This window comes from Amborella trichopoda, chromosome 5 (assembly GCF_054954075.1).
Source record: "Amborella trichopoda isolate Santa Cruz 75 chromosome 5, AtrichopodaSantaCruz75HAP2 v2.0, whole genome shotgun sequence".
In the NCBI taxonomy this organism is placed as follows: Eukaryota; Viridiplantae; Streptophyta; class Magnoliopsida; order Amborellales; family Amborellaceae; genus Amborella; species Amborella trichopoda.
In genome coordinates, this window is record NC_142340.1 from 21,977,486 (window position 1) to 22,001,123 (window position 23,638).

Below are 23,638 nucleotides of genomic sequence, written 5' to 3' on the forward strand. Positions count from 1 at the left end.
TGAGATTGACCTGAGTTATATGATTATCTAAGTTATGTGGCTGATAAGAGAGAGGTGTTTTACCTGATGTATAAGGTTAGAGTGTGAGTTAGTGTCTGTTGATTTTGCTATACTCTCTCATTTGTGTTGATCGGTTGAATCTGATAGATTGCTAGTGTATGTGTAATCTGATATCTTACATTGTGTCTGCTCTATCATGAAAAGAAACATTCTATATTTGTGACATAATTGTGTTGCATGACCCCTGTTTTATGAGTATGACATAGAACCTTGAGCATTGTTGTGAAATTATTTGTATAGGTAGGGAAGCATGATGTTGTGATCTACTTACTAGGCTTTTTAGCTCATTCTTTTGCTTCCATTCTTGTAGATTGATTGCTACAGGTGGAGGACGGTGGGAGGTGATTGTGTTTAGCAGACTAAAAGCCCACGCTCGACGAGTGGATTTATTTTTTTATGTAGGTGTTTGTTAGTCATTGGCCTTGCAATTGTTGTTTTGTGAAGTTATGTGTTTTGTGGTCGAGCCTGTAGTTCCTTTGATGGATTGTATTATCCTGGATATTGTAGCTATGACTTTTGGAGAATGCTTATGGATATATGAAATGGTTTTAATTCATCCAGCTTTTATTATGTTTCTGATGGGAGTTTTAGTTTTTCTTTCGTGGTTTATTTCTGATTCCGCCTATCATATTAGTTGAGCCACTCCCACCTGAGTGGTGTGTGCCACCTCCGATTGTGATCTCGCGCTCTGTCACCCTTTGGGGAGGGTTCAGCGGGTGGGGTTGTGACAGTTATGGTATCAGAGCAATCAGGATAGGATTCTTGGCCTAAAAAGTCATATAAGTGTCTCTAGAGTAGTTTTGAATTGGTTGGTGATTGGGTGTTCCAGGACTCATTCCAACAATGCGAGTCTTAGTAAGGAACACACCGAGGGCTTGAGTAATTCTGTAAGATGCTCGAGGGCATGACATAGATGATGAAGGATAGTATGTTATCCCCGGTTGCCTCTGGCTCAGGACATCATGATAGTAGCCTTATAAAGAAGTTTAAGAAGATAGGGTCACTAACCTTTACAGGACGTGGTGGAGTGGAGAAAGCTGAAAGGTGGACGATGCAGGTTGAGAAAATCTTTAGAGTCCTGCAATGCATAGATGTACAAAAGTTGAGGCTGGGCACCTTCATGCTAGAAGGGGGCACTGAGCATTGGTGGCGTTCAGTCCAACAGGCCTGGGAAGAAGTGGGGGTTGTACCTACTTGGGAGAATTTTCTGGAAGCCTTCAATGAGAAATAATTCTCTGACTCTATGAAGGAGAGGAAAGAACTAGAGTTCATGGAATTGCAGCAAGGGAAATTGACTGTGGAGCAGTATGCGGCTAGGTTCCCAGAGTTGTCTCGATATGCACCGCACGTTATTAATATGGAGGCTCGTAAAGCAAGTAAGTTTGAAAGGGGCCTCAGGCTGGACATTTGAGAAAGATTGATGGTGGCCAATCTTAAGACCTTCTCCCCACCGGTGGATCTAACCAGAAAGATAGAGAGATTGTTCTTTGTACCGGCTAAGGAGGGAGAAGCAGAAGGTAAGGCTCCCGCCTCCAAGAGATTTCCAAGAGAGAGGAGGCCGGAGAAATGGCAAATCCTAGAAAACCTTTCAGGATGATATTAAGAAGAAACAGCCAGTGCCATGTGGTTCTTGTTGGAAGCTCAGTCACTCGTCTCCTGAGTGTTGGCTGAAGATGAAGCCACGTTTTAAGTATGGCAAGCTGGGCCACTTGATCAAGAACTGCCCCATAATGGGGAGTGAGCCTAAGCCAAAGACTTGAGGTCGAGTGTTTTCACTTGTGGACCAGGAGGCAAGGGTTTCTACCCCAGAGAATCGAGGTAAGACCTTTTGTTTCTTATAAGAGACGCTAGAATTCTGTCTGATCTGGATTGCTTTTCTTCTCTTTTATGGCATCACTTTGGTATGTCACATAGGTGTTGGATGATACTTCTTGACATGCTTTGAGTGTATTGCATGACCATGAGGTGATATGAGATTTGATTGGCTTGCTTTGAGCGTATTGGATGGCCAATGATGTATAACTATCGACATGCTTTTAGAGTATTGCATTGTCTGACTTGTGATTAGCCTGCATTGAGCGTATTGCATGGCCAATGATGTATAACTGTCGATATGCTTTGAGAGTATTGCATTGCTAGATTTATGATATGAGTTGTGATTGGCATACCATGAGTGTATGTATTGCTTAATTTGTGATTCATGGCTTAATTTGTGATTCATGGCCTAATGTGTTTAGCCTGTAATGAATTCTGGAAGGAATATCTCAGGTATTTGACTCAGAATGATGCATTATGTGATTGTGTGGTAGGGTTTTGCCCATAAAATTTGATTATCTTAGATGCTTAGAATTTTGAGCGCCTTTCTAGGCGTGGGTTGGTTGTGTGTGCTTGTCTCAATAGGTTGATTGGAAAGGAGTTCCATTGTTGAACCCCCATTTATTTGATGATCAAGTATATGATTTTGAGGACAAAATCGTTTTTAGGGGGGGATGATGTCACGACCCAGATTATTCCAGGCTAATTAGAGTGCATGGCGAGATAAGGAGGGAGGAAGGCTAGAAGTGCGTGCGGCGATGGAGTGAGCACGTGCGGCAATGGAGTAAGCGCGCGCGGCGATGAGCGCTCGGCCATAGGAGAGAATAAGGCGTGCAGTGATGGTGTAAGGGGCGTGGCGATGGAGTAACGAGCACGCGTCAGTGTGCACGCGATGATAGGAGAGAGAAGGAGCATCGCGTGTGAAGTGAGCTTCTGCCAGCAGTATTGTTGTTGTTCATGTTATCGCCGACTATGTAGAGGAGTTAGCGTCGTGCGGTTATCGCCGGCTGTGTTTTGCCCTGTGCGTGAGCTGTCGCGTACGTTGTGGGCTATCAGGCACAGCTATATAGGGTGGTCTAGGGGACTTTCTTTTATACACCATTTGTCCCTTATGTGTTGGTTGGTGTGCCATGAGTTGCCACTTGTTGATGATGTGTGCCCATGTATGTCACTTGTGAACTCTTGCACACCACTTGTCACTTGCTGCCCTTTCCTCTTTTATAAATAAATCCTTCCTCATCTCTCTATGAGCTTTTTGTCTTCTCTCACCCTCTCCCACGTTCTCTCTCTCTCTCTCCCACACTTAGAGCCTCAAGCTTTGGGACCGTGACCTTTGAGGAGGAGCTTCATGGAGGATAAACTTAGAGTTCTTGTGAGGTAAGTAGATCATGTTAGTGTAGTATGAAGCATGAATGATGTATGAATTATGAAGCATGAATCCAAGCATGTATGAAGCATGATTGAGGCATGAATGAATCTTGAATTTAAGCATGATATTTGGCATGAGATTGTATAGAAATTGTGTAGAAAGATTAGGATAGCATGAATGTAATTTGTGCTCTATTTTTCTACAAATTAGGCTTTCTTTGTATCAATTGTTAGGCACTGTTGTAATTTCTGTTGAGCCTGAAAAATTGGTAGATTGATGCTCTTGTGAGTCTAGTTTTAAGTTAGAATTGAATTCATGTGGTTATCTTTTGTAGTTTAGAAGTTATGAGTGACCTTGGTTGCGTATTATTACTGGACTGTGAAATTTCAAGAAGAATTGAGGTTCTTGTGACTCTCTGTTGACCTATCAAATGATCTCAGAATTGCCTCAAACCATAGCCAATGGAAATATATCTGAGTCTACTTTAAGTTTTATGTTTATGCCATCTTGATATTCTTGATAATTTAAAACATATGCCTCAATTTGTGCATATATATCACTGTTAGCAGACTGTGATAATTTTCGAGAACATTGCTTCTGTTGCACTAAGACTTTGCGTGACCGATTAGAGTCCAAATGACATATAATCACAACTATTTGAAATATACATGACTCTACTGTGAGTTTTATGTTTTACCCTGTTCTAATTCTATATATATTGGGAAGTCATGATCTAAATTGTGGAGGCATATAGCTGATTAGCAGATCCACTGAATTCCAGAACTGTGACCTCTGTTGTCATGGGTTTTGGCTGATCAAATGGAGTCCAAATGCTCCCAAACCACAGCCATTAGAATGATATGTATGTGTGCTTAAATTTGCATGTTTGAATCATCTTGATATTCCCTTTAGATTGGAAGTTATGACTCTGTTAAGCGGGGCAAGTCACTGTTAGTAAATGCGAAAAACTCCAGAATTGTTGATTATGTTGTGCGTAAGTGTTGACTGATCAAATGGCTATCAATTGACTTCATACCACCTTTGGGTGAGAGCTAGCTGTGGTTGCTTCAATTGTCATGTTGCGACTAAGTTGAGATTCCTGATGAATCAGGAGCTATGAATATCCTCCTATGACATCGTGAATGCTCTGAATCAGAGAATGCTTATGAGATGAGATATGCAGCTTACGTGATATGTGAATGGGCACCTACTGTGTGAATGATGGTGCCATGTTGATTATGTGATATGTGAATGGGCACCTACTGTGTGAATGATGGTGTCAGCATACTGAGTTAGTTGTCGTGTTTTGAGCATATTGCACGGCCAGCTGTGACATGATGACATTTCTAGTGATATGGGAATTCTAGGCATGCCTTGTGCGTATCGTATTGCCTGGGACATGTGACTTCTCATCAGGTGCGCATGAGGTGATAAGCTATGTGTGACTTCTCGGCATACTTTGAGCGTAGTACATTGCCTGAGATAAGTGACTGATTGATATTAGTGAGGTGCCAGCTTCAAGAGTATTACAAGGCCTGACTATGTCACCAATACTTGTGAAGTGTGCCCAAAGTGATATTTGATTGTCCAACATACTTTGCGTATATCGCATCGCTTGAGATGTGAGACTGACCTGAGTTATATGATTATCTGAGTTATGTGGTTGATAAGAGAGATGTGTTCGGCCTGATGTATAGGGCCCGAGTATGAGTTAGTGTCTGTTGATTCTGCTATGCTCTCTCATTTGTATTGATCTGTTGAATCTGATAGATTGCTAGTGTATGTGTTATCTGATATCTTATATTGAGTCTGCTCTATCATGAAAAGCATCATTCTATATTTGTGACATAATTGTGTTGCACGACCTTGTTTTATGAGTATGGCATAAAACCTTGAGCATTGTTGTGAAATTATTTGTATAGGCAGGGAAGCATGATGTTGTGATCTACTTACTGGACTTTTTAGCTCATTCCTTTGCTTCCACTCTTGTAGATTGACTGCTGCAGGTTGGGGATAGTGGGAGGTGATTGTGTTTAGTGGACTGAAAGCCCACACTGGATCAGTGGATTTTTGTTCTTGTATAGGTATTTGTTAGTCGTCGGCCTTGCAGTTGTTGTTTTGTGAAGTTATGTGTTTTGTGGATGGGTCTGTAGTTCCTTTGATGGATTGTATTATTCTGGATATTGTAGCTATGAATTTTAGAGAATGCTTATGGATATATGAAATGGTTTTATTTTACCCATCTTTTATTATGTTTATGGTGGGAGTTTTAGATTTTGTTTCATGGAGCCACTCCCACTTGAGTGGTGTGCGCCACCTCCAATCGCGATCTCATGCTCTATCGCCCTCTGGTGAGGGGTCAGGGGGCTAGGTCGTGACACACAGGAGGTGATAGGTCTCCACTATCTGTGACAGAAAGGAAAGAAGAGAGAGAACATAGGCGACGATAGGCCTCTGCCTAAGACAGAGGAAAGGGAGAGAGCTCCCAGACGGCAATGGCTCGAGCCAGTTGCACTGAACTCGCCTCGGGAAAGAGATGTTGGTGCCGACACACTATACTAAGAGACGAACTGGTTGAACATTTCATGTAGAATTATGTGTGGTTGAACATTCATTATTCTTCGATGCTAGTTTCAAGCCTCACCGATCAAGTTTGTGAAAATAGAGCCTTCAACTAGTTAGGCCTATCTCGCAAGGTTCGGATGGAGAGGAGGTACATGTTCATGTGAATATTTGGGTCACTCTTTCCATTGAATTTGTTTTTAAACTCTGGGATGACAAACCTACGGGGAAGGTCTTCCATGCCTCGGTTGTGCCTAGAGGGACCGATTGAAGAATCGGCTGACTCGGTTGTGTTAAGGGTTGACCTATACCACTAAGTTGGTTTGGCATTGACCCGTAAGCTGGGGCATGAACAGTGTATCCTAGGTCAACTAGACTTTTGAGAGCAGCTTGGACATCTGTCTTGCCTAGGGGTCAGTTTGGGTCGACACCTCTGCCTCGTACAGTGTTCAAGACATCATGAGTTGTACTACGGTGACTTGAGGTAGGGTCAGATCCCCTAAACCTAGGTGGGTCTTGGCCTTGAGATCACTGTACCCTAGAGTTATCTCAGTTCGAGTTGTGGGAATTAACATTAAATGCTGGATGAATTTCTTCCCCTACTCGACTCCTACTTTGATTGCCTGAGACCCCTTGCAAGACGACTCCAGGTCGGACCCCCTGACTATTCAGAGTCTTTCAATCTAAACCAGCCTTTCGGATCACACCAATTTCAGGATTAGGAGTGGATGCTTAGGACTCTGTTTCTAACTGAAGACCTGAGCATTGGATAATGGATTGGCCGCATGACGTTTGTTGATAATTCCAAGGGATTACAACATACTGGTCCCTAGGTTTAGGCAAGTTAGGCTTAGAGTCGACCGTGGAGTGATCATCATAGTTGCCTTGAGTGACTGACATGGTGATTGCTTTTGGCGGATTCTAGAATCTAGAATTAGGTAAGATCTAAACTCGACGATTTAAAGTAAACGTATCCTAACTCTAGGGGTAAAACTCTGACTAAGACCTAGGCTAACATTAGACTGAAACCTAGACTTGCTAGACTAAATGGGTTATGGTTTGGACCCTGAACTAGGGTAAGCCTAGTCTAGCTTTAGAGGCAACTCTATGCTTAGACACAGGCTAGAACTTAGACTAAGATCTAGACTAGATGGTGCACGAGACTCAGCTCCGACCAAGGGTGGGTCTAGGTTCGGACCAGAGTGTGAGCCTGGTTCAGACATCTACTGAGCTGGGTGCAAGCCTGAGCTTGGACCCAGAGGATTTTGAAACTCAGACCAGATGTGGACCTGGCCTAGATCAAGATTGAACTAAGAACGAGCCTTCGGCTTGGACCAAGAGGGGTCCTAGGTTCAAACTTGGGTGTGAACCTGGTTCGGACCTAGGCTAGGTTGGGTACAAGCCTGAACTTGGACCCAGAGAGTTTTAATGATCGGACCAGGTGTAGACCTGGAATGGATCAAAGATGAGCCTGGAACAAGCTTTCAGCTCGGACCAAGAGGGGGCCTAGGTTCGGACCTGGGTGTGAACCTGGTTCGGACCTGGGCTAGGCTGGGTACAAGCCTGGACTTAGACCCAGAGAGTTGTAATAATTAGACTAGACATGGACCTAAATTGGATCAAAGATGAGCTCGGAACGAGCCTTCGTCTCAGACCACTAGGGGGTCTAAGTTCGGACCAAGGCGAAACCTGGTTCAGACCTGGGCTAAGCTGGGTATAAGCCTGAACTTGGTCCCAGATCAGGTGTATTCCTAAGCCTCTTGTGAAGCTTTTAGATAAAATTTGGGTCAAAATTGATTTTTTTTACTATTTTTAATGATTTTTTTGGGTAAAATAGGGTATTTACAGAAATGTGGGTCAAAATAGGGTTTCTGTAGGGTTCCGGGTAGGTAAACTGGTTTTGGATCATAAGGTAGGCTATGTGAACTATGTATATGGGTTTACTAGGTTAAGTGTGGTCCTAAGAGTCCAGAAACCATAGAATTTGCCAGTTTTAAAATGGGGTGCCTACATCATGTAGCCTGGGCAGCACGCCCCATGTCGCACACACCAATTTTTATCTAAATTACGATTTTTTCACTTCTAATGTGTTCCTCAGCCTCTTTTTAATGATTTTTTTGATAAAACTTGGCATTTACAAAAATCTGGGTCAAAATAAGGCTTCTCCAGGGTTCTGGACAGGCAAACTGGTTCCAGATCACAAGGTAGGCTATGTGAACTATGGATTTGGGTTTACTGGGTTAACTATGGTCCTAAGGGTTCACAAAATCACAGAATTTTCCAAATTAAAATGGGGTGTCTACAACCGTCGAGAACCGGTCTAAACGTGATCAGCATACAAGAGTCGAGTTCAGTCAGGGCATGCTGGCCCTCTAATGAGTGACCTACCAAGAGCGACCGGTCAAGTTCACAAGCCCTCAGTTGCCACTAACGTTGACCTCCATAGAGAAACGGTCAGCGTAATGGTTGTAAGCGAGCCCGGTGATGCATAGGAAGAGCACATGAACAAGTTTGAGGATATGATGTGTGCGATGATGGAAAAGCTCGATCGTATTGATGCTACATGCCAATCAACTAACCATGAGGTCAATTCCCATCACTTTGATGGTGCACCTCCATGGCAGCCCCCTCCCGCTACCTCACAGGACAATTCTATCGCTCATCCAGTCTCTCAAACAGACATTGACGCTATGGTCACCCACAGCCTAAAGAACAGACAAATCCCGAGGATACAAGGTGCAACTCTTTATCAAAGGCTATACCCCTCCTATATTGATCAGGTCTCATTTCCCTCAAATTATAAGAAAGGGAAGTTTCCTTTATTCAACGAAACCACGTCCCCAAATCAGCATATTGCTCACTTTCAAGTAGCATGTCGAGAAACAGCGGCTAACGGGAGACTTCTTCTTCGACAGTTCGTTGAAACCCTCGATGGCCAAGCATTCCAATGGTATGCCCGACTTCCTCCAAACTTAGCCCATACATGGGAGTATATGGAGAAACTATTCTATCAACCCTTCTATGAGGTCGAGAGAGAAGTTCAAACCATCGAATCCTAATCTTATGCCTGAGAAGGAAGCAGTCCAAACTTGCGTGCAGAACATGCGACCCGAGATAGATCTACATCTCGAGGCCTCTAATCCGACCTCCATGTCAGAGTTGATCTCCAAAACAGTTCTCATAGAAAGTTTATCACACCACCATGGTGGGACACGACAACCATCTACAAGCTCAACAAACCACCAGGGCAATGGTAACTCTCGGAATAACACACGGGGCAGCCAACAGAAAGGGGTAATCAGTGCATCCGTCATGGTCGTTGATTCAAAGAAGGCTCCCTCCTAAACTTTGGACCTCTCTAAAGGGGTAAGCACAACAAAGGTAAAACCTTTGGCTGGTAAGCAACAACAGTCGTACAATCGGGTACCCCCACCAGCCAACCTTGATCGGGGTGATTATTTCACCAGGCATAGGAACAAGGTCTACCCCTTTGAGAAGGAATGGGTTCATGCGTTGTTCTGGTGATTATTAGAATAGAATATGACCCAGCTTCCAAAAGCCAAGTTCCCTGAGTGACTGCTACATGTTGAAGGATATTGTCGAGGCCCTGATTCAGAAGGGTCAGATAAAGCTTGAAAACTTAAAGAAGGCCTTTGAGGCTTCGAGGCCTCCCATGCCGTAACTATCCAAGAGGAAGATGAAATTTCTGGTATCCTTCACACCTTCTTCATTATAATGCTTCAAGAAGGCATAATCACACTGAAGCAGGCAAGACAAGCCTATCGTCTTGTTAAGGGGACTGAAGATCATTAGTGCACGTACCATCAAAAAAGATGCTAATACTTGTTAGAATGCACAAGTTTCCTTGACATATTCACAAAGAAAATGCAGGAGTGTCAAGAGTTTTAAAACTTCCCCGTAAGTGATCCCCAAATCACTTCTCCATCGGGGCAAGAAGATCTCCCAAAGAAGGGTCTTCCTATCAATGACTCGGATTCTACGAAACCCTTGAATCCCCAGCCATGGATAGTCTACCATGGTCGAAGGAGACTCAAGTCCTAAGGCAAGAAGCTGTTCGCCAAGCCAGAGCTGTTCGCCAGCCCAGCGAGACGAATCACATATCATCTCAGAAAACCAGAAAGAGATGGGCACCAAGGGCTACTCGCTGAAGAAACAAGACCGCTCAACCCACAGTCGCCCAGAAATTTCTCAGGCCCCTTCCTCCATTGCCAACTTTACTGGACTTCATCCTTGACACGATGCCTCTTTCTTCTTCATCCTGTCAAGAAGACCTCCCCATGCTATCTCCCACTCAGCATCCGTCCAATGAGGGTGACGATGTTAAAAGCACTCCCCAATGGTCTAAGCAAGGGAAAGACCTTAAAAGTCCCCCACCTTCTAACCATTCTCCTCCTTCTTTTCCTGCTTCTCATTCTCCCCCTTCTATGTCCCCTGCAAGTACAACCTTGCTATACCCGAACTTCGAGGCTCTCGACTGAGAATCCAAAGGAATTAATATAAGCAGGACGCAGCGGAAACAATTGAGAAAGATCTTGGCACAAGTGGCAGGATTTCTAACAGTTGTTAATGCCCTGGCAGCTAAAGCCAAGGCAGAGCCAGCTTCTTCAAAGCCAAAGAAACCCTAGTGGCCCCCTAAGCCATACTTTGAGCAGAGACTGAGAGAGTCAAGAGGGAAAAGTTTCTACTCTCAGGAAGCTTGCCACATGATACAAGTCTGTCAAGATCCACTCATTCACCTGTGGCGATCTAGTCTTAGCTATTAAGAGGCCTATTGTTACGCATGGTCGGTGTAAAAGGAAGTTTTTGAGCCTAAGTGGGAAGGTCCCTTTATAGTAAAAAAGGTCTCGCCCAATGGAGCCTACATACTAGCACATCCTGAAGGAGGGGAAGCAATGCCCCCTATCAATGGACGATACTTTTAAGTACTACTCATAATGCATAAGAGACTCAACGCGAAAAAAGCAAGACAGTCCAAACAAATTCTAACTCTTTTTATTGCAGTAAAAAGGAGTTACAAGTTACAAGCTAAAGAAGCCCATTATTAGGGAGGTTACAAGTCGCTTGCATCAGAGGATAAGAGGATAGTTACAAACCAAAACTTGTAGTTTCACTCTTACATCTGAGGATAAGAGGATGACCGGCCAAAAAAAATGCCTGCCCCATGAGGAAGAAGCAAACCCACCAAAGAAAGGCTTTCCTCATGAAGACAAAGCGAAACCACTTGAAGAGTTAGCTTTAATTCATCTGAGGAGTAAGAGGATGGTTACAGGCCAGAAGACGAAGAGAAGCCACTCCAAGAAGTTGGCCTCAGTCCATCCGATGTGTATATCAAACATACAAGCCAGATATCTCATCTGATGTATCGATCAAATATACGATGTAGGATTCATTCGATGTGTGCATCAAACATACAAAGCGGGGTGCCCTGCCAAGGAACTGGTCTATGATGGAAAGCATACCCTGTTTACAGTGGATGCTCTTCCACAGAACAATATGGACCTCACTGTTGTGCTGGAGGACTTTGCTCCCAATAGGTGTCACAAGCCATCCATTACTATCATTTGCCACCTTTTTCCGGTATATGAGCAGTACATAGCCCATCGCTGAGCGCCACAAATCCCGCACATAACGTACTGCCACAAGCAAGCATCACTCTCGACATCATGATAAGCCACACATGCTGATGAGCGTCGGTTGTGTCCTTTAAACGCCAGCACCGGTCATGCTCCTAACCCCAGCATCGGTTGAGTCAGTACTTCAAACCATTAGCGCTGGTTGTCGCAGCGTCGACCGCACTTCTGTTAACATCAGCCCTGTCACGACTGTTTGCTTCTCGAGACTCCTCGTTTTTTGAACCTTAAGTTTTCGCACCTCTTTAATGGTCGCAGGATTTCATAAGGTAACTGTACACCTTCCCCGTGACGGTTCACCTCCTGCAACCGTACACCTTCCACGACAGTCCACCTCTTGTGATCATTCTTCTCCCGTCAAAACTTCTCATATACCACCGGAAACCCATTGAAAAACTTTCACGTCTATGTTTTTCACCTGAACGTCATTAGAACCTCACCGAAAACTTTTGCAAACTTTCCTTATGTCCCCAGGAACCTCTACAACACCACTGACAACGTCGAAAAGTTACCATAACCCCTGGGAAAGCCCATAAAAATCCCCAGAAAACTCCCAAGACGCGTGGAACTGCTCACTGTTCCACTTCCCACCTCTTTTACAAAAAAAAAAAAACTACAAACGGAACCTCTTCTGTTTCCCGAAAAACTCCTCGGAGAACTCTCCTTTCCCGCTACTTTCTCTACAACTTCACCAAATTCTTGGCAAAGTCTGCTCACCAAAGGCCTTCCCTGCAAAACCGCCAGGAATCCCACTGTCTGTCGAAAACCTTCCCTGCAAAACCTTTGCTGGAATCCCACTGCTTGCCGGAACTTCAACCAGGCACCCTCTCCTCACTGTTAAGAAACTTTTGTTTAAATTTTTACCCTTCGTGAAGAGTGAGGGAAAATGGAAAGTTACCCCCTTATATAGACCATACAACCCTCAAATGCCCCTCACAAACTAGGAATTTCAGTCGCATCCAAGGGAAACCAAGCGACGATGAGTCGGGTAGGGCTTTGACTCAAGGCCCGAGATAACTCTCATCATCCCATGCCCAGCGCCGGGTGAATTCCAAACAACCCTAGTGCCGGTTGACTTGATGCTGGGTAAATTCAAAACAACCCTGGTGTCAGTTGACTTGGCGCCGAGTGAACTCCAAATAGCCCTAGCGCCGATCGACTTGGCACCGGGTGAGCTTCAAAACAACCCTAGCGCTGGTTGTGTTCAAACAATATCACGGGTCGTTCACAGTTTCAGCTGAGTTTTTAACAACCCAGCGTCAATTGAGTTTTCGAAAACTCAACACCGGTTGAACACTCGCAAGAAACCATAATCTCTACACATGGCGCCGGCTGTATTTCAAGCAGCCTATTGTCACCTACTTTAGGTTCAAGCCTTGTGTGTCTTGGAGTAGTACTCAGGCCGTGTCTTGTCATCCCCAGTGGACTTGCACCCAGGCCGTTGCACCCAAGATGTGACCTATCATCCCCAATGGAGTCAGGAACAGGCCACTGTCACTTATCCCCATAGGAGACACCCATGTTGCAGCACATTATCCTAAGTGGAGTTAGGGTCATTCTTATCTCTTCAATTCCTGGTGGGTCTGTTTCACACCAAGCTATTTAATCCCCAAGAAGTCGGGTTACCTATTCTCCATTGAGTCTCATCTTTCACCCCAGGCAGTACGCTTACCCCCTAAGCCCTAGCGAAGTCCGCTTCTATTGGCCATCCTTCATCAGGTCACTATTTCCATCTGAGCCCTCAGTTGGTGGATGGTCTTAATCATTTCAGCCCCACGGAATCAGATTTCCATGCACAGACCTATTCCCCCTAAATTCTCCACGGACGGACCCGCGAACAATGCATCCCTACGTTTGAGCAGCCTAGTTACACCATTACGTGAAGAAAAAAAGTAAAAGCTGAAGGAATATTTCCAATGACTGTCCTTCTCGCTTCTCTTGAAGCACAACATTTGGCAGGGCAAGTTGTTTGAACGTATTTTTCAGCACCTTGGTCCCTGATAGGAAACAGGTCAATAAGGCCTACAAAAACACAGAAAATTCTCGACAACCTCATAATTGCCCTAGAATTGGTCAAGATCTTCGTAAGCACTTCAAAAGACCACCTGCCAAGTTTCATAATCATCAGACATGTTTATGGCTGTGAACACAAAGAAACAATTTCAGCAAAATCAGTCTCTAGCACCCTGTAACTAGAGTCATACTTTTAGTGCGTCAAACAGCTGCAAGAACACTACCATTAGATCTGGCACGGTCAAAAACTCATATAGGTCAAGTTTCGGCTTAATCGGGCACTCCAAGACAAAGTTATGAGTAAAATACCGAAAAGGGGTAGGCCGCACACTATTCCTGTGTGGCCTCACTCCATCAAAACCCCATTAAAGATGGTTGTTTTGACAGTCACGGCCAATCACTTTCGAGGCCTATATCTCACTCGTTCCAATCGGATCACTCCCAAGTTTGGTGAGCGTGTTTGTCTCATCAATATGAACAGTTGATATGCGGTGCGCCTGGTGACAATGCCCGAGAAAAGTGAAAAGCTAAATGAAAGTCGTTGATCCGTGAAAGAAGTTGCAGAAAATTCAGCAGCGGCATGCCTCGTTCGAGCAGCCAGATCATGATGTTCACATACCCGATCGGCACAAAACCAATTGCTTTATGTGCGTGAGATCCAAGGCTATTTATGGCCTAAACCACGCATACGATGAACGGTTGGATTTCACACATGAAGACGTCAAAGATTCTGTAAATTTCGGCCGCCGGATGTCAATATTCCAGCTAAACACTTAAGACGACAAAATCTTTATCCGGACACGAAATGAAGTTACGTTTGTTGCAACGTGATCGTGACAGCATGCTCAGTGTGATTCAATGAAGAATTTACAAAGAAACATCAAGGAACGAGCACACAATCAATCTGAACTTTTCAAGATTCGTCCAAAATTCAAGTCTCATGATCATGGCTCAAAAGCATGATTCATGGCTCGAAGTTGGTATCAAAATGATCGTCATGCCAAGCCCTATAAGAAAACAATAATATTTTGATCAAACGAGCATCAGAACGACCCCGGGTCAGCTAAGGAAGTTCACGTAAGTTCTCGGGCAGCATCAGGGACTGTTCTGGAATTCCACACTTTGTTAAGCAGGGGCAAAACAGTCCTTTTGCACCCATTTTTAGAATTTCTTTAAATTCAATTAAATTGTAATTATCTTCAATTTTATCTTCAATTTCACGTATTTCATATCTTGAATACTTTTGAATACTTTTCAAGCAACTAATGGCACCAACGCCAATCGTGTTCACGGACGATGACATCCTGGCTAGCTTCAACCGCTTTCATGTCCAACCCTTGCACTTCACTGTTTTCATGCAAGGACATGAAATACGAAGAGTGCTTGTTGATAATGGGGCATCCCTAACATATGCCCTATGAAAACGGTTAAGCAGATAGGCAAAATCCCAAATGACTTTGAACTGTGTCAGTTAACCATCGCTGCATATGATGGGACCAAAAGGCTAGCTGAGGGCATATTGCCTCTCGCACTCAAGATTGGCCCCACCATTCAGTAGGTAAGTTTTATGTGGGACATAAAACCTTCTTTCAACATGCTCCTAGGAAGACCCTGGCTCCACAAAAACCTCATGGTCGCCCGCCACGCTACATCAATGCCTAAAATTTCCAATAAAAAATGGCTTTGCAAAGGTTTGTGCCGACCCCCCTTCTTTTCTTAATCCTAGCACACATAGCGGAAAGCTAATCGTAGGAGTCGAGCTCGGAGAAATCCTGCTCGCTTCGTTTGAGCAAGCTGAGTATGCTACTTTATGCCCACAGGCCGGCGACCCTATTCCTCAAATTTTGTAAACTTTCGCATCGATGGAGGAGATCATCCATTGCCAACATCGATACGGCTTCGATTCCCTTGAAGCCTTGCACATGCTCTTCTCCCAAGGCTTCCAACCTGGCTATGGTTTGGGAAGTCAAGAGCAAGGCGTTAAGGAAGCGATTTCTGCATCACCTGAAGCCAAAACTGGAAACGGGGATCGAAGAGGTCTCAGGTATACTCTGACCTTATTTCAAAGCCGAATAAAGTCTTCAAGCCCTCCGTGCTTCATATCAGGGGGCATTCAAAGCCTCAATCCTCTCAATGCCCGTCTTTCAAAACGGCCAAAGGTGATCCTTGATTCCCCAACAAGGGATAGTCCCTCTTCACAACTCAGCACACGCGCGGACTAGGAATTGAAGACCTACTTGCTGATCTGAATCAAGAGGAGGTGTGCACAGTTGGCTCTAACACAGCCAAGGGTTCTCATCCACCAACACCAACCTAGGGACGAAATTGATCGATCATTCCTTTATCTCGAGAATCTCTAGAAGCATACCAGCGGCACCTTCAAGACCTGGTGCCAAAAAACGGATAAGTGCAGGGTGGCCATCTAACCACCCTCATGTCCGATCCCCAACATTTCTCTCACGAGTCCCATAAGGGACACCTCTTGCGACATTTTAAAAATCGGTGAAAATTCAAAACATGATAAAGTTGATAATAATGAAAGAAAATTTTCAAAAACAGCACTCACTCAAGATAGCCCAATAACTCTAGATAATACACAAGATGATGAATTGGATGACCAAGATGAAGATCAAGAGAGTCAAGAGTCTGAAGAAATCTCTAAACCTGAGGAACTTACTTCCCATGTTGAGCAATTCAAGAAGAGGTTCGATGGTGACCCAACGGCTATCATCGAAGAGACGATTGATGTAAACTTAGGAACTGAGAAGGACCCAAGGTTAACCAAGATTGGAACCTCCCTATCTTCTGAAGAGCGGGAAAATGTGATTTCCTTTCTCAAAGAATATCGCGATATCTTTTCCTGGTCATACGAGAATATGTCAGGGCTAGATCCCACATTGGTGCAACATCACCAAATATTCAACGAAGGGGCAAATCCTGTAAGGCAGAAACTTCGACGTCAAAAGACCCACCACGAACTCAAAATCAAAGAAGAAATCGACAAACTGCTCAAGGCAAGGTTCATCACTCCCATAGATTACTCAGAATGGTTGGCCAACATAGTGGTCATACCCAAGAAAGACGGGAGGATCCGAGTGTGTGTCGACTACCGAGCCCTCAATAAGGCATGTCCCAAAGACAATTTCCCATTACCAAATATAGATGCCTTGGTCGACAACACTGCGGGGCACGAGATGTTGTCATTCATGGACGGCTTCTCGGGTTACAACCAAATTCTCATGGTAGAAGAAGACCAAAGGAAGACGTCATTCATAACACAATGGGGAACCTACTGTTACAAAGTCATGCCCTTCGATCTAAAAAATGCAGGAGCAACTTATCAACGAGCAATGACTAGCATCTTTCACGATCTAATGCATACTATTATGGAAGATTATATCGACGATATCCTGGTCAAATCAAAGATGACTTCTAATCATCTCACCAACCTAAAAACCATTTTTGAAAGACTCTGTAAACATCAACTCAAACTCAATCCACAAAAATATTCCTTTGGAGTTGAATCTGGCAAATTACTAGGTTTTATAGTAAGCCAAAGAGGCATTGAGGTGGACCCTTCCAAAATATGAGCCATCACTGAAATGCCTCCTCCCCGGAACATCAGAGAAATCTGTGGGCTTCAAGGTCGCATACACGCCATAAGGCACTTCATTTCACAGCTGGCGGATAAGTATGCACCATTCAATAGACTCCTTAAGAAGGATGCCCCATTCATATGGGACAATGAATGCCAAGAAACGTTTGATCAAATCAAGGAGTACCTCACCAAACCTCTCATCCTTAGTCCTCCTAGTCCAGATAAACCCCTATTCCTATACATATATATGAAAGACAAGACCATGGAGGCAATGTTAGGACAATATAATGACCATGGAAAAGAACAAATGATATATTATATCAGCAAAACCATGGTCGATTATGAGACAAGATATATGGATGTGGAGAAACACTGCTTAACACTTGTGTGAGCCACGTAGAAACTAAGACATTACGTCTTATCTCATTCAGTCAAGCTTGTATCAAACATTAACTCACTCAAGTACCTATTGGAGAGGCCAGTCCTCAATGGACGTTTGGCAAAGCGAAGAATGCTATTGAGCAAGTTCGAAATCGAATATGTCACTCAAAAATCAGTCAAAGGACAAGCCATTGCTGACCACTTAGTTGAACATGCACTGCCAGGTAACATTCTTGTTAACACTGATCTCCCTGATGAGAACCTCTTCACAATTGAGGACTCAATTTAGAAGCTATACTTCGACGGTGCAAAGAATGAATACGAGTCAGGTATAAGAGTCATACTATGCTCACCCGAAAAGATTTTAATCCCAACCACCATCAGATTGAAGTTCCCATGTACCAATAATATTGCTTAATACGAAGCCTTGATAGCCAGGCTCGAGAATGCCATGGGAATGAAAATCCAGCAAATACAAGTAATTAGTGACTCCTTACTCATAATAAACTAAGTTCAAGGGATTTGGAAGGTGAAAGAAGAAAAATTAAAACCCTATCAAGAAAAGGTGGAAAAGATGATTCCATATTTTAAGAAAATCACCTTTCAACACGTAACTAGGGAAATAATTGATTCGCCGATACCCTTACAACCCTTGCTTCAATGGTTGATATTCCTCCAGAACTCACCACGTTACCATTCTACATCAGGAACAAACATGACCCTTCCCCACCAACATCGAAAAAGAAATGGAGCAAGAAAATGAGAATGATGGGGAAGTGTCTCTCGTGGCTCAGATGCACTAGTTAAGGCAAAGTCATGGTTCCACGATGTTCTGTCCTTGTTGAAAGATGGGTTGTACCCCAAAGGATCCATCAAAAAGGATAAAGAAACCCTTCGAAGGCTTTCTATGGGATTCTTAGTAAGAGGTGATCTCCTATTCAAAACGTCCTTCGATGGCATCACTATACAGTGCCTCAATCAGCCAAAAATTGACCAAGTACTGACAGAGTTGCAAAATGAAGGAGGTCATTCTGGGGTAGCCGCCTTAGCTCAGAAAATCAGGCGCCAAGTCTATTACTGAACCACTAAGGCTGAAGACTACTGGAAGTTCATTAAGAGGTGTCCCAAATGTCAATTCTATGGAGACCTCATCCATGCACCGTCTGTATCACTCAACTCAACACCGCCCGTATGGCCCTTTGTCATGTGGGGTCTTGATATCATTGGAATGATATCACCAAAAGCCTCAAACAGCCACAGTTTTATATTAACGACTACAGAATACTCCACTAAATGGGTAGAGGTCGCATCATTTGTTAAAATTGAAGGCCAACATATTACCTGTTTCATAAAGAATAACATTGTATTCAGATTTTGAGTTCCCGAGTCAACCATCACTGACAACGGATCCAATCTCAAAAATAAAAATATAACAATCCTAAAATTTCAAAAAAAAAAAAAAAAAAAAAAAAAAAGAAGAGAAAAGATGCTTTTAAATAGGTGATGGTCTGTTTGAGTATAATGGTCCTTGGGGACCATCACTATTTTCAAAAAGTTTTACTTAGTTTAACTTTTGCTTGCCTGCTTTTGCTTGCTTGCTTTTTCTTGCTGCTTGCAGTTGGCAATGTCCTTTAGCGGACGTGGTTTTCGTATGTTAAAAGCAGACGCTTAACGCGACACCTCAGGTATGAGGTAGAGCGTAATAAAATATTATAATAATACATTCTAAGAATTTAAATAGGGGAGGTGAGCACTCCTACCCTAGAAAATTTTGAGATCTCTCTCTCTCTCTAGCCGAATTTTATCGAAGTTCCCTCTCAAATATTTGTGGGTAAGTGACATCATCTTCCTGAAAAATAGTCTGTTTTTAATAAATAGTGATATTTCCGTCCAGGATCTTTATTTTATAAGTTTTGTGTGTAAGTGACATCGTCTTCTTGAAAAATAGTCTGTTTTTAATAAATAGTGATATTTCCGTCCAGGATCTTTATTTTAAGTTTTGTGTGTAAGTGACATCGTCTTCCTGAAAAATAGTCTATTTCTAATAAATAGTGATATTTTCGTCTAGGATTTTTATTTTATCAGTTTTATGTGTAAGTGACCTCATTGTCTCGAAAAATAATCCATTCTTTTAAAAAATAAAATGAAATAGTTATTTCTGCTTATTATCATGAATTTTAGACGCGATAAATTTTATGCGCACGTGACCTCATTATCTTGAAAAATAATCTTTTTAATAAAAATTGTGATATTTTATCTATGTTAGAAATTTTGAATGCTGTAAATTAGAAAAATAAAATTATTTATTTTTCTTGTCTATTGTTAGAAATAAATGTGATATTTCTGCTTTTAGTAAAATTGTGATATCTCTTTCTACTGTTTTGAATATTTAGACATTGAAAAATTCATGTGCAAATGACTGCCTTATTATTTAAAAATTGACATTTTTGTAATTGATTATAGTATTGTTGTGAAATGTTTATTTGTGGATTGATATCCCATAAATTGTGATAATTCCGTATTCTTGAATTTTTATAAGAGTTTTTCTATACATATGGCAATTATGCTAGAATGCCTTTACAAGCTGCTACCTTTCTAAATTTGAGCCCAAAATATTTGATTGGTTATTTTTGAAATGTTATAGAGAGTGACTGTTATTAATGGTTTAAGTGAAATTCATATTAATGATTTCAGTGATATGTTGAGTACATGATATTGCTGCTTTCGAATGTTTAAAGAGATTTAGAAATAATTTAAGTATGCAAGTGGACTCATCCGGTTCGCCGGTGAGGTATAAGTGGACCTATCTGGGACGCCGGTAGGGATTAAGTGGACTCATCCGGTACGCCGGTGAGGTATAAGTGGACCTGCAGGGATTAAGTGGACCTATCTGGGACGCAGATAGGGATTAAGTGGACCCATCAGGACGCTGATGGGGTATATAGGTGACCTACTTGGGACGCCAGTAGGGTATTTTGTGAAATCCTTTGAATTATGTACTGCCGTTAAAAGTGTTATAAGCATTTCAATTACTCGGATTATACTTAATTATGCATTTATTGAAAGTGAAACTGTTGATGCATTTCTGTTAATAGATCTCATTTTGGAAAATATTGATATCTTTCAAACATGATTATTTTTGGGATTATGATGATCACTTACTGAGTAGCCAAACTCATCAAACTATGGTAAACATTTTTCAGGATAACTGTGGATTCATTTTGAGTGCTAGTCAAGATCAACCTTGGAAGATACTGTTGTTGTGCTAGCTTTCTTCATTTACTTTGTAAGACCTCGCCACTGTAAATTTGTCCTATCAATAGATGTATATATGTTTTGCCTGTCACATCTCAGGAATAACAGTATTGTAAATTCTTGGGTGTGACAAAAAAGGTCACTAAGGTGGGCAAAAAGTTTGGGATAACATAGAAATTCTCCACATCTTACAACCCTCAAGGAAACGGACAAGCAGAAGCCACAAATAAAGGACCTCTCATAAACATAAACAAAATAATAGAAGGTGGGAAAGATTGACAATGACGCCCTATGGGCCTACCGGACAACTGAGAAGACTCTTATTGGCATGACCCCATACTCATTGGTATATGGTATGGACGCAGTGCTACCTATCAAAGTTGAGATACCATCTCTCCGAGTCCTTATTCATAAAAATGCAGATGAGGAACAAAAGGTCGTAGCATGAATAACTTCTCTCGTTGCTTTGGATGAAAAACGACTACGAACAACACAAAATATTGAAAAACCAGCGTAGAATCGAGAAGGAGTACCAAAGGAAAGTTGTTCCTCGACAGTTCAAAGAAGGGGACATGGTACTCAAGAAAATCTTCCACACTCCTGCAAATCCACACCCTTTAGGCAAGTTCAAACCTAATTGGGAGGGGTCATTCGTGGTTACCAGAGTGCACGCAGGCAACTCTTACAAGATAAAAAATCAGGTGGGGTATGAACTCAATGGCCCCATTAATGTGATGTATCTCAAAAAATACTACCCGTAACGAGCTCAAAAACGTGGTGAAAACCTGAAAAGGCATCACAAAGAAAAATAACAAAAAATAAAATAAAAAAAAATAAAAAAACAAAAAAATGGAGGTGGTGAAAACTTGAAAAGGAACTACGGGTAAAAGAGAGAATAAAAAGATCTCCAAGAAGGAGCTTTCGATGTAAATCACTCAAGTACAAACAAGTACTTGCAAGTTCCAATAATACTGCACAAGCAAACCTTGAGGATGAAGACTCCTCCTAAACCCTATATGTTCCTAACAGAACCAACTCAGAAAGATGTAGGAGGGTGACATGAATGGAAAACCGAAGTGATTTTGACGAACCCTGGAAAATTCGAGACCCTCCAAGATGGAAGCCCGACAAAAATCCAGATAACTCTTCATGAATACGCGAAGCATATGATGAAAGCTCCAAAGGTAAAAAGACAATTTCAAGACCTTTGAGTTCTCACAATCCCACTAGGAAATCCTTTCATCATCTTCGGGTAAAACATAATAAAGAAAATAACCAGCAAAGGGGCCACAGGTGGAAAAACTGTAAGGCCCATCCCTTTCCAAAGTGGTGTTTCAATTTAACTGTTAAAATCATCCATTTTCAAAAAGTTTTCCCTTTTAGAAAGGATTTCCTCCATCACTACAAGAGGCTAAACTGTTAGTCATGTTGGCCTCGCTGTCGAAGCCAACTTCTTATGCTTATTATGAAGGCTTGAAACTAGCCAAGCACTCCATTGTCGTATTAGTATAACTACCAACTACCACATATAAAATATGGGTGAACCTCACCAATGAAGAAATTGGCTAGTCTGGGAGCGTTTTTCTCTCGACGGGATCTCCTGAGGCAATGAGGCAAGCTTAACCCTATGTGTATGCACGATGACCCAATAGCCAGAAATTCGAGACAAAAACCCTACAACTATGGAGCTGAATTTGTAAAAAATCTATTTGAATTTTGTTTGCAAGGAAAGTGTTCTACTTTACTTTGATTAATCAATTGCACACGTATAAGTTGAACAAGAACCTCCCAATAAGGGCAATAAAGAAAAAAAAAAAAAAAAGTTTTCAAACTCCCCATAATAAGGGCAAAGTTGAAAAGTCCATTTTCTCAACCAATTCTCCAAATAAATAAAATTTTCAAAAAAATAATGATAAAAAATCAAAAAAAGAATAAGTTGCTCAAAAAAAAAAAATTGCACTCCTTGGTGGAACGCGCCTAAACTGCCAACCAATCTTTCCACATAAAAAAACAAAAAAAAAACAAAAAAAAAACAAAAAAACAAAAAAAACAAAAAACAAAAAAACAAAAAAATTCAAAAAAAAACTTTTCCATATGCTCCTTGGTGGCATGAGCCTAAACTGCCAATCGACTTCAAAATCTTTTGCTCCACGGTGACATGAGCCTAAACTGCCAACCAGGATTCAGATCGTCAAACTCATGCGATGTTAAAAAACTGAGTGAACACGTCAAACTTGTGCGACATTAAAAAACTGAGCTAACATGTCAAACTCATGCGACGTTAAAAAACCAAGCTAATACGTCAAACTCGTGTGACGTTAAAAAATCGAGCTAACACGTCAAACTCGTGCGACGTTAAAAACCCGAGCTAACACGTCAAACTTGTGCGACGTTAAAAATCGAGCTAACACGTCAAACTCGAGCGACGTTAAAAAAATCGAGCTAACACGTCAAACTGGTGCGACGTTAAAAAGCCGAGCAAACACGTTAAACTCATGTGATGTTAAAAAACCGATCTTACACGTCAAACTCGTACGATGTTAAAAAACCGAGCTAATATGTCAAACTCATGCGATGTAAAAGAGCCGAGACAGGTAACGTCTAGCCCCGTATGATGTAAAAGGTCAGGTTATCCAGTTCAACATCAAACTCGTGCAATGTTAAAAAGCCGAGCTAACACATCAAACTCATATGACGTTAAAAAACTGAGCTAACACGTCAAACTCGTCCGACGTTAAAAAATCAAGCTAACACGTCAAACTCGTGCGACGTTAAAAAAATGAGCTAACACGTCAAACTCATGGAACGTTAAAAAAATGAGCTAACACGTCAAACTCGTGCGACGTAAAAGAGCCGAGACAGGTAACGTCTAGCCCCGTATGATGTAAAAGGTCAGGTTATCTAGTTCAACGTCAAACTCAGGCGATGTAAAAG